The 19,216-nt window shown below is 40.2% G+C and overlaps 1 protein-coding gene and 1 pseudogene across 4 annotated transcripts in view; one reads left to right on the plus strand and one right to left on the minus strand.

Moving 5' to 3' along the window:
• The window catches only part of LPAR1 (lysophosphatidic acid receptor 1), a 356,091-nt gene that overhangs the window by 301,663 nt on the left and 35,212 nt on the right, over window positions 1–19,216 (minus strand). The gene's annotated exons all lie outside the window — the stretch shown is intronic.
• On the plus strand, window positions 17,455–17,913 carry LOC117803001 (annotated as a pseudogene).

Consider the following 19,216-nt stretch of genomic DNA (forward strand, 5'->3'; position numbering starts at 1 on the left):
AGGTTACACTAAAGAACAATTCAAATCTTGGCTGGCATGATTTCAAGGTCATGGTCTTTCCATAAGATGCTCTTCTCACCACTGGGTTGCAAGGTAAGTCATATGAGTTAAAAGGTCATAAAAGTTCTATTTCCTCTCTAGTCTAATAGTCATAATTTATGGTCTCTGATGTATAACTTTATGGCTTTTTTAAAAATTCTATGTTAGTTTGGGAGTATGTGCAGTTAAATAAGATTCTAATTAGACAAACAAAATGCAAAGACTAAGACCCTGGAATTGTAAATATTGTTTATACCTCCCAAAGCAGGTCCCAGATGTATTTACCTCATCCAAAACAAGTAGAAATTCCTTTTTCAGATAAAGGACACTGACCAGAAATTGTTAGGATGAGCTCTCTCTGTCCCAAGGAGAGAAAAGATCTGCCGAAAGTCTCCTAGGAGCCACCAGTGGTTGCCTAATATATTATGCAATAAATTCTAGATCAAATGTAATAATAAAAACATAAGCATTCTCTACAATGGGAAGCTGATTTCCTGACTTTCCAGTCTTAAGGAAAAATCCCATAGAATTAGTATTGTGCAGTGGATATTTCCTTGCTTTAGCAGCTTAGGACAGAAAACAAAGTCACATTTTTTAATATTTCATCTCTCTCCACACGCCACCGGTACATCCAAGATAAGCCCGCCAACACCAGGAACTGACTCTTCAATTCAAGGCCTCATTCCTGGCTGTAAGTCCCTGTTAGAGAGAAAATTTCATCTATCAGATAACTCTATTCTCTACCACCACTCGTCCTGACCTTGCCACATGGTATTCCTGTTGAAGCCCAGATGGTTCTATCACTTAGGCATGATCCAGCTTGTTTCCTGCCAGATTTGTGGTAAAATGGCACATAACCTCCACCAAAAATCTTTCAACCCATCAGCTCTATGATAACTGTCCACTGACAAGGATAGTCCCCTCAGTTCAGACTTTTCTACCAACGGGAATCAGACTTATCTAAAAGTTTATTCAACCACCTTGGAAAGGACAAAAGACTGAACGATGAGCACCTCATGTAGGGAGACCAAGAATCTGGACATCATGAACTAAATAAATTACCACTTGCTCAATCATTGCTTTTGTTAAAATAAAACCCCAGGGGCAAAAAAAAAAAGGGTAAACGCAGCCCACATAATATACTGTCTGGGTTCATGTTGCTTGGGTTCATGGGCTTCTGGTCCTCTCAACAATTATCCAAATTCAATTCTGTTTCTTAGTTATTTTGGCCTTATACATACCTACAAGCCGCCATCTTCCCCAAGACACAGTCAGGACTGGGATGACCAGATCCAAGATTTCAGATCTCAGCATCTGCTCTCTAAGAATTATTATATTCTCTCTCCCTCTTTCTCCCTCTCCCTTCCTCTCTGCTTCCTCTCTCTCTCCCTCCCTCCTCCTCTTCCCCGTCTGTCTGCCCCCCAAACCCCTACTGCCTGAGGGCAGAATACTTCGTATCTTCTCATTCTCAAGATCTGTCCTCCTTTTCTAGCTCCGATTTTTTTCGGGAAAAATCCAATCATGTTACAATTGAAAAAGTCCCTTTCAGAGTCTGTTTTGTTTCCAATGAAATTAATTGTGCTGAGTTGTGAATCTAACAATGAGCAGAAAAATTCACATTGTACGTAAGTTCACCTTGAGAATAGGTTCAGGAGTTTGGGATGTGATGAACGAAATATGCTTTGGGACATGAGAATTTCAAAATCTTACAACAAGACAGTCTAATCCTGAATGTGTATTAAAGTGACATACTTCAACCACAGCCATCCACTTACGGTAAGAACCTGAATGAGCTTATTAAATCACCTATTAAACACAGAGCTCTCCAAGGAACTGTCTTTCACATTAAACACTGCTCTCTCCATAACAAGAAAAAAGCATTAGTACCTCTAAAGAAGGGCCCAGAATATACGTAAACTCTAGAAAGTTCAGAAAATGACTATCAAGGGGCCTTGATTTTTTATTCTCTAAGTAAATAATGCACAACAGTTAGAAATGTTTGGTGACATATTAATGAAAGTCAGCCTGCATAAATTTAATTGGGTACTGGAAACTGTTCCGTGTGTTGCCAACAAAAACAGATGGAGAGTATCATTTCAAAAGAAAGAGGTAATGAAACTTCCCTTGAAGAAATTGCTTAAGAAAAATGGTAACACTTGACAATAGAATTAGCTTTAAGAACGCACACCATGTGACACTTATATGGAAAAAGAAAAGAAAAGAAAAGAAAAGAAAAGAAAAGAAAAGAAATAAGAGTAAACCAGCTAACTTCATTCCAAACACGTATCCATCTGATGTCTAGAGAGTGCCAGCTCCTTACCCAGCAACTATCTCGTCGTCGGACCTCTCTGATATTGCCAGTTACAAGGAAGAGAATGTTCTGGCCATCTGCCTCATCTGAGGTTAATTCACACAAGTGGTAGAGAACCCAAGTCTAAAAGATAAGGAACACATGTAGGCAGATTATGAGAATCTGGACATCATGAACCAAATAACTTACCCATTGCTTAATCCCTGGCTTCATCAAAATAAAACTCCAATGGAAAGAAGATTCTCATGACTCATGGGGAAGGGAAATTTTCTCATTCCAGTAAATGAATTTCTGACACATATCCACAGCTGTTATATAGCCATAATTAAGACTGGGAATTAGACAATTCAATTTGTGTGGATAATCTATCATTAAATAGATACTCCAAGCAACACATACTTCGTGTAGCATTTTACACTAGGTAGAATAACAAATGTTACTGACTCCTTCAAGTCCCCAGCCAACCTCCTGTGACAACTCCTCCCTCTTTCCTACACCCTATTTCATGTTGTTTTCCCTTCTTGCCCACTATCAGCAATGTCTCTGACTCTATTCTTCCATCACATCCTTGATCTACTGGCAGCACGTCCAGCACTGACAGCCAATTGAAAAATTTGTGGTTGATTCATTACTGAACAGTTGAAAACTCATTCTAACTCTAACATTGGGAATACTGTCTCTAACCTGGTTTTGCATCTACCTGTCTTTATGGCACTGAGTGAGTCATGACACTTTCTGGGTTTTAATCTCCCCATTGTTACAGTGCAAGGTAGGACTAGATAACTCTAAGAACCCGCGCCAACTGTCACACTGTCATTCTAGAACTCATAGTAACATCAGACCGGTTTCTAATTCTTAAGGTACTTTCAGCAAATGCGTCGCTGAATTTGATCTTCATACAGCCCTTTGAGGTAGGTAAGGGGAGTATAACTAGTCCTACTTTAGAATGAGGAAGATGGGGCTCGGCATTACAAAAGTTTATTTAAGGGGCACCTGGGTGGCTCAGTCAGTTAACCGTTGGACTCTTGATTTCAGCTCAGGTCATACTCTCAGGGTCGTGGGATCCAGCCCTGTGTTGGGCTCTGCACTGGGCATGGAGCCTGCTTGGGATTCTTTCTCTCCCTTTCCCTCTGCCTCTCCCCCTGCCCCCACTTGCATACTCTCTCTCTCAAGAAATTTTTTTTAATTAAAAAAAAATACAGTTAAAAATGTTTATTGAAGCCACACCACTTGCAGGTGGTGGAAGTCTTCTGAGTCCTAATTTAATGCTTGCTCCAGTCCACTGTGCTATTCCATGACACACTAAGATGAGTGGAGGCTCCCGGTGGGCATTCCTAGGGGACAAGGATGATCAGGACTGGGTTTTCATGTGGTTCACTGCCTTCAGGTGGCCCTTTTCTTGATGGTGCCTGAATGAGATATGCTGGTAGAATTCTACAGGGATGAAAAGGAGATGAAGAGCTTCAGGCAAAGAGTGAGGAAGAGAAAGAGAAAAGGGAGAAATACAGGAGCCACCATATGGAGTGAAACTTTGGGGAAAAAAACATGTTTGAGGAGGACTTTTAAGAAGTTTTGTTCCAAGGTATGCATTGAAACACAATCTTTCTTATGCACAATAAAACAACAGTAAAAATCAACATCATCTTTTAATGTTTTTGAGTTAGTCCTGTATTTTCTTTTGATTTTTAGGTGTATGAATTTCTCAGATGGGTCCCAACATTTGGGTTATAATAAAAGGAAGAAGAGTTTTACATGTCATCAGTCCCATTGAGCAAAATTAGACAAAGCAATAAGTTTCCCTCATCTCTCTCTCTCCCTTCCTCCCCCCCAAGAAGGTATTGTTAGTCATTACTTTGATCTGGCAATATGTAATCCTCTACTTACTTTTTACAGAAGGACATAGAAAACTATGAGCCCATTAAGTGTCTGATACACCTGGGAGAAGTTGTGTGCCATAGAAGATTACAGATAAAATAGGAGGATGTGAAATTGCCCTTCCATCTGGCTCCAACTGTGTGCTGAACCTTCAGGGTACTAAAACTGGAGCCCATTATCCAGATGTTGAGGATTCATCTGGAGTCTAGGGAAGCACAGTGTCCTGAAAAAATAAATCTGCATAAAGCCAAGGGAAAGATTTGAGTTCCCTTATCTAAATAAGACTCTTTCAACCTTAAAATGTCTCCCAAAAGGCACTATTTCCCAATGTGAGGGATCTTAAGCTGGATGGCGCAAATTGTTCACACGGAGTCTACAAATCGATATGGCACGTGCATCTTCTCAATGGATAGATGCCTAAAATACAAATAAGGTGGGGGAAAATGACACTGCAGACTTAAAAAGTTTATAAGCTACTGACATAGAAAGAAACACAGTGAAGTCCAGCTTAATTTCAGATCAACTTAAAGGGACTTTTTTGTATTCCACAGTTTTAATCTATCTTCCACATCTACTCTTAAAATTGGCCATGCACAAAGGATAAAAATAGTATTTACTGAATTAATTGGGAGGTGAGTATCTTTTACTCCTTCACCTTGGGAAACCATTTTTTTTTAAAGCACATTCACGTGATCCAATGAGCAGTGGGTGTTATATGCAACTAATGGATCATTGAACACTACATCAAAAACTAATGATGTACACTATGTTGGCTAATTGAACTTAATAAAAAAAAAGAGGACTAATTTCCATAGGATAATGCAAATAAAGCAGAATATCCCAATTTTTTTTTTAAATTTTACTTATTTATTTGAGAGAAAGAGTGAGCAAGAGAGAGATCAAGCATGAGCAGAGAGAGGGGCAGAGGCAGAGAGAGAAGCTGACGCCCCACTGAAGAGGGAGCCCAATGCAGGGCTCGATCCTGGGACTTCGGGATCACGAGCTGAGCCAAAGGCAGACACTTTACCAACTAAGCCACCCAGGAGCCCCGGAATATCCCAAATTTCTTACTAGACATGGTAGAATATTATTTAGAAAGCATTCAAATTTAGTGCAATGTAGTTACAGTGAAACTCAGGAGAGGTATCTCTTTGTATCCACACAGGAAGTGGAAACTTACACTTTCTGAGTTCCTTCTACATGACAATCCTTCCAGTACACTATTATCACTCCAATCTTAAGAGCTACGCATTATTACTCTCATTTTAAGAAGAAATAAGTGAAGTAAAGCTTAAGTAAAAAGTCTGAGATGACTCAACTCTTAAGTGATGGAGGGTTACCTACCCTTAGGTTTCTCTGATTATTAGTCTCCCGTGCCTTTTCACTATACCATAACACCACTACACCATAATGTGGCCTTTTTGCTCTACCGTGACAATTATTTGGCAAAGTGAGTTGTGTGTACCACAAAGCACAAGTATATACACAATTTATGCCTCATGTTTGGCTCATAGTCTTTCGCATTAGGAAGCGCTCATTCAGTGTATAGAGGAAGATGTGGATTTCTACTCCATCTGCATAATGCGTTTGGATTTGAAATGACCTTAAGCTATTAGAAAAGCTGCCTTCATGTATTATAGAATTGAGAAAGAGTGAGGGAACTCAAATAAATCACTCCTCTTTTCCTGCCTGAATTCTGAACCTCCTGAAAAAGGCAAAATAGTGAGCAGAAGAGGGCCAAAAGAATCTCCTTTATTTCTCATAAAGGCTAGAGGGAAGGACATGGTTTTTGCTCTGTCTGCCAAGTGGACTTTCTAAGATAATATGTACCCCCAGGATTAGGCAGCCTTGTCTGCCCACCACAGACCAACTGGACAACGTCAGCCCATTCTCCACATTGGGGCCTGTGCTTGTGGAGTGTACCACGGAGGAGCCAATCGGTACGTGGGCTTCCTTCAGACAGTTTGCTCCTAAGAAAAGGAAAAAAAGAAGGGGCAGAATTATGCATGTCCCATTCCTTTCTCAAAATCTTAAATCAGGTAATTTACTCCACCCATGATGCTGTGAGAAGGGTCTAAGGAAAGAATCTAAGAGGAGCATGTAGGGAAAAAATCTTATGAAAACCAGGAATAGGGAAGATACATTACCTCCCCAAGCAGTTTCAGGGCCTAAATGCTATTTGCTTAGAGGGAGGTTGAGCAGCAAGAGCTACTAAGGGGCGAAAGCTGGATGAGCGTGTCCCTTACCCAGAACCAGAGTCAAGCATCCAGACCCAGGGACGAGCAGGAGGCCAGAGAAAGGGAGCCTGAATGGAACATCAAACAAAGAATGGCCAGAAGCCAGCACCTGGAGCGGGAGAATGAAAATCAGAGAAATGGGGACAGGAGAAAAGGGTGAAGCAATGAACAATAACAGGCGAACTCCTGACACAGGAGCTGTTGTCTATGCCTGCATTTTCCAGGCTTGTTGCAACATGCTAGGTCAGAATGGTGCCTAAAACCATAAATCCAGAAACATGCTGAAACCCACCCTTCCGTCATGGAGTAAAGTCAAGGTTTCTTTGGGTTGACCTAGTCAGAAGCTTTTAAGTACAGAGGGACATCCTCGAGGTGGGATATAGAGTTCCACGAGCGCCACTCTTAGCGAGGGCCTCAGGTTCCAGTACTCCACACAATATCCTTGGGACTTTTCCCATCATAAGGTATCAGGGCTGTTCAAGCTGAGAAGTGGAGAGACACACTGGATATGAACAGACAGCTAGAAGCTGCAATTGGAGCTGAAAGGCCATGGACTTGGTGATCTCTTTTGGCGTGACAGGTGGTGGTCCTTTGGCTTGGGGCACAAATTAATGGTACATGTATGTATGTCTTAGAGATTCTTTAGAATGTCCTGAAGCTTCCCCAGAAATTAGGCAAATGCTGATATGATGTAGATTTTACGAAGTTTTAACTGTTTAACTATTAAAGTTAGGAATTAGTTTAGTGATTATCAATAGAAAACCAAAAACAATGGGTAAATCAAATTAGAAATGTATTTTTTCTGCTACATAATTGAAGTCCTGAGGTAAGCAGACTAAAGCTATTTCATCAGTTTCACAAAGCCCAAAGGCTTCATGGTAGCACTACTCCAGGGACCCAGTTTCCTTCTGGCTTTAGACGCCACAATCCTTAGAGTAACATCCTCGTAGTCATGCCTTCCACATGGCTACTGACACTCCAGCCATCATGTCTACGTTTCAGGGAGAAATAAAGGGAAGGGCGTGGAATGAAAAGATGTCTGCTCTTTTAAGTAACTTCTCTGTAAGCCCCACCTGACAATTTCTGCTTATATCTCATTGGGTAGGATAAGGTCAAAGGTTACCCCATGATCAAGGAAGGTGGAGATTTGTACTGTTTCAGATGGGCATACTATTAATATCAATGAAATTAGGTCTGTTGGCAAGGAAGCAGAGAAGAATAGATACTCAAAAGGCAACCCCCTGTCTCTTACACAGAGGTACAAGGAAAAGGGACGAGATGGCCCAAAACTCATTATTGCTACGTACCTGGATATTCTGGGTAAAGGATTACAGTGACTTACTAATACTACACAAATTCTACGGGGTTGCCCCAGGGAAATTCATGTATCAAGAGTGAGTAGAACTACTTACTTCATAAACTTCTAGGCTTGTCCTTTCTGCAGATGCAATATCACAGTTGTCTTGCACTAAATCAGCGGTTCTAATCTACATCTTCTGTAAGAGTGCTGGTCTCTCTATCCCAAAATCACCGGAATACTGACTTGCATGACAAACTCCTAGAGCTTGCCGCACAGACACAGTTTAGGCACCATGTTCTATGTGGCACCATCTCAGAAAAGGCTGCTAGAAGCCATCATGCACCATGGTGAGGTTTTGCTGAAGGGTGTAAAAGACTCCAGCTGAGCAGGTCCTTTGGGCAGTCTGGGCCACCTTTGGAGTCAGTGGCCATGTTCTCTCCTGAGAGAGAGGGGTTCTCAAGATGGGGCAGCCTCACGTTCCTCCTAATGTCGCAGCCTGAAGGACGGAGGGCTTGGCTGGCTTCATTGCCCTCCCAGCACTCATTCAGCAGAGAAGTCAGACCTCTCAAAGAGGAAAGCCCACATCCCTAGGTAGTTTGCTGATCCTCCCCCATCCCCCACCCATGCCTCAACTGCTTCAGGCTGGGAGCCCTGGAATGCATGAACGCATCAGCCAGGGTCTTCTTGGAGAAGGCTTTCCCTGACTCAAAGGCAATCTCCTTCAAGGTATCTCTACCATTTCTTGCCTCTTAGCCTCCACATACCTTAGAATTCATAAACTCTACAGATGGTGTTCCACATATAGATACATACATAGTTATCTAGAAGTCTTATGTGAAATTATTCACTCCCTTTTTTAAAAAAATCAATCCTTTGCATAGAAAGGAAAAGGCTTTTAAACAAAAACATTTTAAAGGCATATGACCATACCTATAAGAAAAAACACGAGATGACGGGAAGGACACAGAGAAGGGGGAGGAGAGGCAATATGCGCTTTTTACTCCCAGGTATAAAACTGATTCCAGCAGAAGCTCATTACAAGATCCAAGCAGGAAACGAGCAAGCTCCCAAAACTACACTCCCATCTACGTCTTCTACCAGGTTTCCAAACACTATGCTAATGTTCATTGTAGGTCCTTCCTCAAATTTTAACCTTGTATGTTCACCCCACTCAATTGCCATCACGTAATAAACACACTGGTATGAAAACTTCTGTTCTTAGTGGTCTGGATATTCCTTAAGTATAATCTACCATCTTGAGACTTCAATCCCACTGAAGCCCACTGATGGCCCTGCCATGGACATTCTCAAGTCATCTGCCCTCCTTGTAGCCCATCAGTGCCCTTGTGCACCATTAACAGAAATTATCAACCTCCTTGTGCATTCAGTGGAGGAACAGTTAGATTTTAGACACTGTCACAAAGGAGTGGAAACCAAAGGAGCTGCCACTTTATCAACCCCTAGGCTGACCTGCCCATGACCTCAGAGTTCACCTGCAAGTCACATTTCACTTTAGTGAAGCACTCCTTCATGGTAGCTGGCTAGTTTTTGTAAAAGTAATTTACATCCATTTCCTCTTATTTGGTCATTTGTCCCTCCCATCAGTCCTTCAGGCAGTCATTAATCCATTGTTTTCTCTTGGGACATATTTCCTTTAGTTTTCATACTTTTTGTTATCCTAATATCCTAAAGCAGTAAAGCTTCCAAAAGTGACTTAGCCTAAGATGTTACTCACACATCANATCCTTGGGACTTTTCCCATCATAAGGTATCAGGGCTTTTCAAGCTGAGAAGTGGAAAGACACACTGGATATGAACAGACAGCTAGAAGCTGCAATTGGAGCTGAAAGGCCATGGACTTGGTGATCTCTTTTGGCGTGACAGGTGGTGGTCCTTTGGCTTGGGGCACAAATTAATGGTACATGTATGTATGTCTTAGAGATTCTTTAGAATGTCCTGAAGCTTCCCCAGAAATTAGGCAAATGCTGATATGATGTAGATTTTACGAAGTTTTAACTGTTTAACTATTAAAGTTAGGAATTAGTTTAGTGATTATCAATAGAAAACCAAAAACAATGGGTAAATCAAATTAGAAATGTATTTTTTCTGCTACATAATTGAAGTCCTGAGGTAAGCAGACTAAAGCTATTTCATCAGTTTCACAAAGCCCAAAGGCTTCATGGTAGCACTACTCCAGGGACCCAGTTTCCTTCTGGCTTTAGACGCCACAATCCTTAGAGTAACATCCTCGTAGTCATGCCTTCCACATGGCTACTGACACTCCAGCCATCATGTCTACGTTTCAGGGAGAAATAAAGGGAAGGGCGTGGAATGAAAAGATGTCTGCTCTTTTAAGTAACTTCTCTGTAAGCCCCACCTGACAATTTCTGCTTATATCTCATTGGGTAGGATAAGGTCAAAGGTTACCCCATGATCAAGGAAGGTGGAGATTTGTACTGTTTCAGATGGGCATACTATTAATATCAATGAAATTAGGTCTGTTGGCAAGGAAGCAGAGAAGAATAGATACTCAAAAGGCAACCCCCTGTCTCTTACACAGAGGTACAAGGAAAAGGGACGAGATGGCCCAAAACTCATTATTGCTACGTACCTGGATATTCTGGGTAAAGGATTACAGTGACTTACTAATACTACACAAATTCTACGGGGTTGCCCCAGGGAAATTCATGTATCAAGAGTGAGTAGAACTACTTACTTCACAAACTTCTAGGCTTGTCCTTTCTGCAGATGCAATATCACAGTTGTCTTGCACTAAATCAGCGGTTCTAATCTACATCTTCTGTAAGAGTGCTGGTCTCTCTATCCCAAAATCACCGGAATACTGACTTGCATGACAAACTCCTAGAGCTTGCCGCACAGACACAGTTTAGGCACCATGTTCTATGTGGCACCATCTCAGAAAAGGCTGCTAGAAGCCATCATGCACCATGGTGAGGTTTTGCTGAAGGGTGTAAAAGACTCCAGCTGAGCAGGTCCTTTGGGAAGTCTGGGCCACCTTTGGAGTCAGTGGCCATGTTCTCTCCTGAGAGAGAGGGGTTCTCAAGATGGGGCAGCCTCACGTTCCTCCTAATGTCGCAGCCTGAAGGACGGAGGGCTTGGCTGGCTTCATTGCCCTCCCAGCACTCATTCAGCAGAGAAGTCAGACCTCTCAAAGAGGAAAGCCCACATCCCTAGGTAGTTTGCTGATCCTCCCCCATCCCCCACCCATGCCTCAACTGCTTCAGGCTGGGAGCCCTGGAATGCATGAACGCATCAGCCAGGGTCTTCTTGGAGAAGGCTTTCCCTGACTCAAAGGCAATCTCCTTCAAGGTATCTCTACCATTTCTTGCCTCTTAGCCTCCACATACCTTAGAATTCATAAACTCTACAGATGGTGTTCCACATATAGATACATACATAGTTATCTAGAAGTCTTATGTGAAATTATTCACTCCCTTTTTTAAAAAAATCAATCCTTTGCATAGAAAGGAAAAGGCTTTTAAACAAAAACATTTTAAAGGCATGTGACCATACCTATAAGAAAAAACACGAGATGACGGGAAGGACACAGAGAAGGGGGAGGAGAGGCAATATGCGCTTTTTACTCCCAGGTATAAAACTGATTCCAGCAGAAGCTCATTACAAGATCCAAGCAGGAAACGAGCAAGCTCCCAAAACTACACTCCCATCTACGTCTTCTACCAGGTTTCCAAACACTATACTAATGTTCATTGTAGGTCCTTCCTCAAATTTTAACCTTGTATGTTCACCCCACTCAATTGCCATCACGTAATAAACACACTGGTATGAAAACTTCTGTTCTTAGTGGTCTGGATATTCCTTAAGTATAATCTACCATCTTGAGACTTCAATCCCACTGAAGTCCACTGATGGCCCTGCCATGGACATTCTCAAGTCATCTACCCTCCTTGTAGCCCATCAGTGCCCTTGTGCACCATTAACAGAAATTATCAACCTCCTTGTGCATTCAGTGGAGGAACAGTTAGATTTTAGACACTGTCACAAAGGAGTGGAAACCAAAGGAGCTGCCACTTTATCAACCCCTAGGCTGACCTGCCCATGACCTCAGAGTTCACCTGCAAGTCACATTTCACTTTAGTGAAGCACTTCTTCATGGTAGCTGGCTAGTTTTTGTAAAAGTAATTTACATCCATTTCCTCTTATTTGGTCATTTGTCCCTCCCATCAGTCCTTCAGGCAGTCATTAATCCATTGTTTTCTCTTGGGACATATTTCCTTTAGTTTTCATACTTTTTGGTATCCTAATATCCTAAAGCAGTAAAGCTTCCAAAAGTGACTTAGCCTAAGATGTTACTCACACATCAGAAACGTAGTTTTCAGAAATATCTTAAACAGCTAGCTCCTCCCTTCAAATGATTTCTAATGCAGACACTTGATGTGTANTCTTCATGGTAGCTGGCTAGTTTTTGTAAAAGTAATTTACATCCATTTCCTCTTATTAGGTCATTTGCCCCTCCCATCAGTCCTTCAGGCAGTCATTAATCCATTGTTTTCTCTTGGGACATATTTCCTTTAGTTTTCATACTTTTTGTTATCCTAATATCCTAAAGCAGTAAAGCTTCCAAAAGTGACTTAGCCTAAGATGTTACTCACACATCAAAAACATAGTTTTCAGAAATATCTTAAACAGCTAGCTCCTCCCTTCAAATGATTTCTAATGCAGACACTTGATGTGTAAGTCACTCTATTTTCAGGAGTGAGAGAACCCAGATAGGTGGGCTTGTGCTCCTTCTCGACCCCCCAGGCTGCCCAGAAGGACCTTTCCAGAAATCTAGGAATCTGTAGACCACATTCTGAAAACACTTGTGCTAAAGGAATCTGAATTCTTTAAATACCTTATAAATATTGACAACTTCTACCCTGATTTGGAGACCATGTCATGCTTGGATAGATCTTAGTATTAAAAAGTGTATGAACAACAAATAAGTCAATATAGAATCAATGAAAATATACTGCAACAAAGAAGGGAGCCAACCGTAAGGCATGAAACCTCAGAACAGAAGTACTGTTAAAAATAATAAAATTATTTGTACAAGAACCAGAAAAAAATCTGGCAACTAGTATTCTCAAAGATACAGAAGCTATGACCCTTGTAAAACAGAAATAGCAGGCTTTAATGAAGAATATAGTTGAATGAGGAAAGAGATACTGAAGAAACTAGAAAAAAGTTCGGGAAAGTCCAATATATCATATTGAAATTAAAAATCCATTGAAGGAGATCAAAAGGTCAAAAGTAGAAGTGACATTGAGTAACTGGAACAATAATATTGAAGACAAACTTGAGAAAGTATCATTGCACAGAGAGGAAATGAGAACAAAATTTTAGACGTGGTAGGAAAAAATAATAATTTTTAAGAACTTGGAATCGGTGAGGGGCACCTGGGTGGCTCAGCTGGTTAAGCGTCTGCCTTCAGCTCGAGTCATGATCTCAGGGTCCTGGAAATGAGCCCCACATCGGGCTCCTTGCTCATTGGGGAGCCTGCTTCTCCCACTGCCTGCTGCTCCTCCTGCTTGTGAGCACACTCTCTCTTTCTTTCTCTCTGTTGAATAATTAAAATCTTTTTAAAAAGACAAAAAAAGAACATGGAATTCGCTAGATCATCCTGACAGAAAATCACTAAAAAATCATCAGCCTTAAACGCCATATTAGACCAGATGAACTTAACAGATATCAACACAAGAACAGGGAATAAAATCCAACCTAAGATTGATAGTGCTTTGAACAAAGAAGTCAGAAATAGTAGGACCCACAGACAAATAAAATGTAGAAAAAAGAAAAAGAAGAAAAATTTTCTGGATCTTAAAAAAAAAAGGCCTGATTCTATTTAAAAAAAACAAAAACAAAAACAAAAACAAAAAAACAGGGTTCATCATGTTCCAGGAACAGTTATTGAAATAGAAACTTTTTCTAGACACGAAAGAGCAAACTATTTTAATTATGTGGATAAAGAAAAGTACTATAAGATGTAAGAAGAAGAAAAGCTTACCTAGAAAGAAAAAAATTCAAGTTTGCCTCAGTCTTCATCATATGCTTAAATTCCAGAAGAAAATGGAGGTGTGTCTGCAAAAGGTTGAGGGGAAAAATCCTAGTGAGCCAAAATCCCAAACTTAGTCAACTTCTCCTTCACAAACAAAACCAAGAGAAAAAACTTCTCATGCAAGGATTCAGCACAAATACCACAAATGTACCCCAGATAGAAATGTCCTGAAGTGCATTCTATAGCTGAAGAAGTTGAAAGAGACTTTGAGAAGTCAAAAGTCAAAATATAAAGGCACTGCTGTCAGTATGTATAGAAAACAATTTAATGTGGAAAGTAACTATAAAACTTATTGCAAATATAATTTTTCAATTTCACTCAAAGCTAAAAAAAAAACTTGCAAGGAAACTTTCATTGGTTAAAATAAAATGCTATTTAGCTAATATCATCCTCAATGGGGAAAAACTGAAAGCTTTTCCCCTAAGGTCAGGAACACAACAGTTTCCGCTCTCACCACATGGCTCAACATTGTACTAGAAATCTTAGCCTCAGTAATCTGACAACAAAAAGAAATAAAAGGCATCCAGATCAGCAAGGAAGAGCCAAACTTTCACTCTGCACAGACGCCATGATACTCTATGTAGAAAACCTGAAAGACTCCACCAAAAAGTTGCTAGAACTGATACATGAATTCAGCAAAGTTGCAAGATATAAAATCAACATACAGAAATCTGTTGCATTCCCATTCACCAATAATGAAGCAACAGAAAGAGAAATCAAGGAATCCATCCCATTTACAATTACACCAAAAACCGTGAGATACCTAGGAATAAATCTAACCAAAGAGATAAAAGATCTATATGCTGAAAACTATAGAACACTTACAAAGGCAATTGAAGAAGACATCAGGAAATGGAAGAACACTCCGTGCTCTTGGATTAGAAGATCAAATATTGGGGGGTTTTTTGGATCTGGGTTTTGGGGGGTTTTTTTATGTTCAACTAGCCAGCATATAGTATGTCATTAGTTTTTGCTGTAGTGTTCAACGATTCATTGGTTGCGTATAACACCCAGTGCTCATCACAACACATGCCCTCCTTAATACCCATCACCCGGTTACCCCATCCCCCCACCCCCTGGAAGAACAAATATTGTTAAAATGTCTATGCTATCCAAAGCAATCTACACATTCAATGCAATCCCTACCAAAATACCATCAACATTTTCCACAGAACTGAAAGAAACAACCTTAAAATTTGTTTGGAACCACAAAAGACACTGAATAGCCAAAGTAAAGTTGAAAAAGAAAAACAAAGCTGGAGGCATCACAATTCCGGACTTCAAGCTGTATTATAAAGCTGTAGTCATCAAGACAGTATGGTATTGGCACAAAAACAGACCCATAGATTAATGGAACAGAATACAGAATCCAGAAATGGATCCACAACTGTATGGCCAAGTAATCTTCAACAAAGCAGGAAAGACTATCCAATGGAAAAAAGACAGTCTCTTCAAGAAATGGTGTTGGACAAACTGAACAGCAACATGCAGAAGAATGAAATTGGACCACTTTCTTACACCATACACAAAAATAAATTCAAAATGGATGAAAGACCTAAATGTAAGACAGGAAACAATCAAAATCCTAGAGGAAAAAACAGGCAGAAACCTCTTTAACCTGGGCTGCAGCAACTTGGTACTAGACATGTCTCTGAAGGCAAGGGAAATAAAACCAAAAATGAGCTATTGGGACTACATCAAGATAAAAAGCTTCTGCGCAGTGAAGGAAACAATCAGCAAAACTAAAAGACAACCGACAGAATGGGTGAAGATATTTGCAAATGACATATCAGATAAAGGGTTAGTATCCAAAATCTATAAATAACTTATCAAACTCAAAACCCAAATAACCCAGTTAAGAAATGGGCAGACGGCATGAATAGATACTTTTCCAAAGAAGACCTACAAATGGCCAACAGACATATGAAAAGATGCTCGACATCACTCATCATCAGGGAAATACAAATCAAGACCACAATGAGATACCACCTCACACCTGTCAGAAGGGCTAAAATGAACTCAGGAAACAACAGATGTTGGTGATGATGCAGAGAAAGGGGAACACTTTTTTGCTGTTGGTGGGAATGCAAATTGGTACAGCCAGTCTGGAAAACAGTATGGAGGTTCCTCAAAAATGTAAAAATAGAACTACTGTATGACTCAGCAATTGCACTACTAGGTATTTATCCAAAGGATACAAAAATGCTGCTTCTAAGGGTGCTCATGCACCCCAATGTTTACAGCATCATTATCAACAATAGCCAAATTATGGAAAGAACCCAAATGTCCATCAACTGATGAATGGATAAAGAAGATATGGTATATATATCCACTGGAATATTACTCACCTATCAAAAGGAATGAAATCTTGTCATTTGCAACATGGATGGAACTAGAGTATATAATGCTAAGTGAAATAAGTCAGAGAAAGACAAATACATGATTTCACCCATATGTGGAATTTAAGAAACAAAACAGATGAACATAGGGGAAGGGAAGGGAAAATAAGATAAAAACAGAGAGGGGGGCAAACCATAAGATTCTCTTAGCTATAGAGAACAACCTGAGGGTTGCTGGAGGGAAAGGGGGTGGGGGATGGGTGAAATGGTGGTGGGCACTGCAGAGGGCACTTGTTGGGATGAGCACTGGTTGTTGTATGTAAGTGATGAATCACTAAGTTCTACTCCTGAAACCAGTACTACACAATATGTTAATTAATTTAATTTAAATTTTTAAAAAAGGAAAAAAAGAAAAAAAATTTTTTAAATAATGAATGAATGAAAAAAATGCTGTTTAGGAATAACTCCATGAGGGTAAGTCACAGAAAGGACAAAGGATGTCAAGCTAAGTAAAATTCCTCACCATTAATTAGAAGGAGTTGAAAAGTATTTTCTGAACTTTATTTTTATTTTTAAGAAACCATAAGACTGCCATTTATGATATTCTGTGAACTCAAAGGCAAACTCATGCCACAAGTGGACCCCTACAGCAATTTGAAATTTTGAGGAACTGAATGGTCCAATAACCTGAAACTGAAATTTTAAAGTTGTCCCATATTATTAGTGCCTCTGGGCTCCTTGAAGAAGGAAACAGAAATCCTTTTGAAATGAACCAAATCTCAACACAGGCCCCAAAGAATTCTACTTCCCCCAAAATAGTATATTTCAAGGAATATGAACAACAGTCAGAAATCACAAAATATATAAGAAAAGAAGGTACCATAAGAGACAGCCTACAGTAATAATAGCAAAAGCACACCTTCGAAGAGTTCAGATATTGCCATTATTAGACAAAGAATATGGAAAAGTGTATTGGATTAAGATATTTAAAGAAATAAAGAAGTGTGAAAAATATGATTAAAGAGGGGGTGGAGGGGCACCTGGGTGCTCAGTCGGTTAAGCGTTCAACTCTTGGTTTTTGGCTCAGGTCATGATCTCAGGGTCTCAAGGCCTACGTGGGGCTCCATGCTCAGCACAGAGTCTGCTTAAGATTCTTTCCCTCTGCCTCTCCCCCCGCTTGCACTCATCGTTCGTGCTCTCTCTCTCTCTCAAATAAATAAATCTTAAAACAAAAAAAGGCAAGGGGCAGAATGGCCAACAGCCTGAAGAGCAACATGCCGAAGTTTTATTGTGACTCCTGCAATCCACACCTCACCCATGACTCTCCATCTGTGAGGAAGACACACTGCAGCGGTAGGAGACACAAAGAGAATGTGCAAGACTGCTAGCAGAAGTGGATGGAAGAGTAGGCCCAGAGCTGCATATCAACAAGGAAAGATCCCTCCTACTCCATTCTCTGCTCTTCCTCCTGAAAGAGCAATAATCCCACCTCCCCCAGTCTCCCAGATCCTCCTTGCCCTGGTATGATGCCAGCACCCCATATGGGGAGCCCTCCCATGGTGCCAATGATAGGCCCTCCTCCTCCTGGGATGACACCAGTGGGACCTGCTCCTAGAATGAGGCCACCTATGGGGGGGCTACATGCCAAGGATGCCTGGGCCCCCAATGATAAGACCTCCTGCCTTCCCATGATGGTGCCCATTCAGCCAGGAACGACTCCACCAGACAGATAAAGAGAGAGGGGAGCCTCTTTATATCCATTTTACATTACTTGTTCTACTTCACCAGGAGACCATGCATGTGCGGTGACTCTGGGTGTTTTCTAACAGCAGGACAGGGAAGACTTGCTCCCCCCTCCTATCAAAGAGAGAATAGTTTTGGCAGGTGACTAATGGGACCCAAAAAAAAAAAAAAAGCAATTTTCATTTGTATTGTGAAAGGTGATAATAAAATTGTTAACTGTTTTAGTTAAAAAAAATAATAAAAAATAAAAATAAAATATGATTACAGAACATGAGACTATTAAAAAACACTATATACTGAATGCTTGCATCCCCTCAAAATTCATATGTTGAAACCTAACCCCAATGTGATGGTGTTAGAAGTGGGAGACTTTGGGAGGTGATTAGATCTTGAGGGTAGAGCCCTCATGAATGGGTTAGTGCCCTTAAAAAAGAGACCCCAGTGGACTCCTTCACCCCTTCTTCCATGTGAGGACACAGTGAGAAGATAGCCGTCCATGAACCAGGAACCAGGCTCTCACCAGACACAAATCTGCCAACACCTTGATCTTAGACTTCCCCGCCTCCAGAGCTATGAGAAATAAATGTTTGTCATTTAAATCGCCCACCCTATCGTATTTTTATTATAGCAGCCTGAAGAGACTAAGACAAAAATAAGCAAATCTCAAAAGAACCAAATTGTATTACAAGTAACAAAAAATAATAATAAAGTCACTGAAACTAACAAATTCCATGGAAAAATTGAACCAGAAGATTAGACACAAATTATAGTATTAGCAAAATGTTAGGTAGTTATGAAGAATTAATGCAGTATGCACATTACAGAGACAAAAATATGGAAAATATAATAGGTAGGTAGAAAAAAACAGAAGATAAAATAAGTGTCTAACACAGGTCTAATTGGAGTTTCAGAAGGAAGGGAGAAATAGAATGGAGAAGAGGTAATATCTAAAGAGATAATGACTAGTAATTTCTCAGAAGAAACCAATACATAGTTTTAAGAAATCCAGTGAATTCCAAGTAGGATAAATAAAAAGAAATCCATACCTAGATTTCATCATAATGAAATATTAGAATATTTAAAACCAGAAGTTTTTTCCAAACAACAGCCAGACTGGAAAGACAAGTCAATGTCAAAGGAGTGACAATGGTAACTAATGTCCTATCAGCAAAAATGGAAACCAGAAACAGTGAAATGTATGTTCAATGTGATGAGAAAAAAATCTAGCAAAATATATCCAGTAAAAAAAGATTTCAACAGCAAATGTAAAATAAAGACATTTTCAGACAAAAT

The sequence above is a fragment of the Ailuropoda melanoleuca genome, chromosome 7, assembly GCF_002007445.2.
Source record: "Ailuropoda melanoleuca isolate Jingjing chromosome 7, ASM200744v2, whole genome shotgun sequence".
NCBI classification, from domain to species: domain Eukaryota; kingdom Metazoa; phylum Chordata; class Mammalia; order Carnivora; family Ursidae; genus Ailuropoda; species Ailuropoda melanoleuca.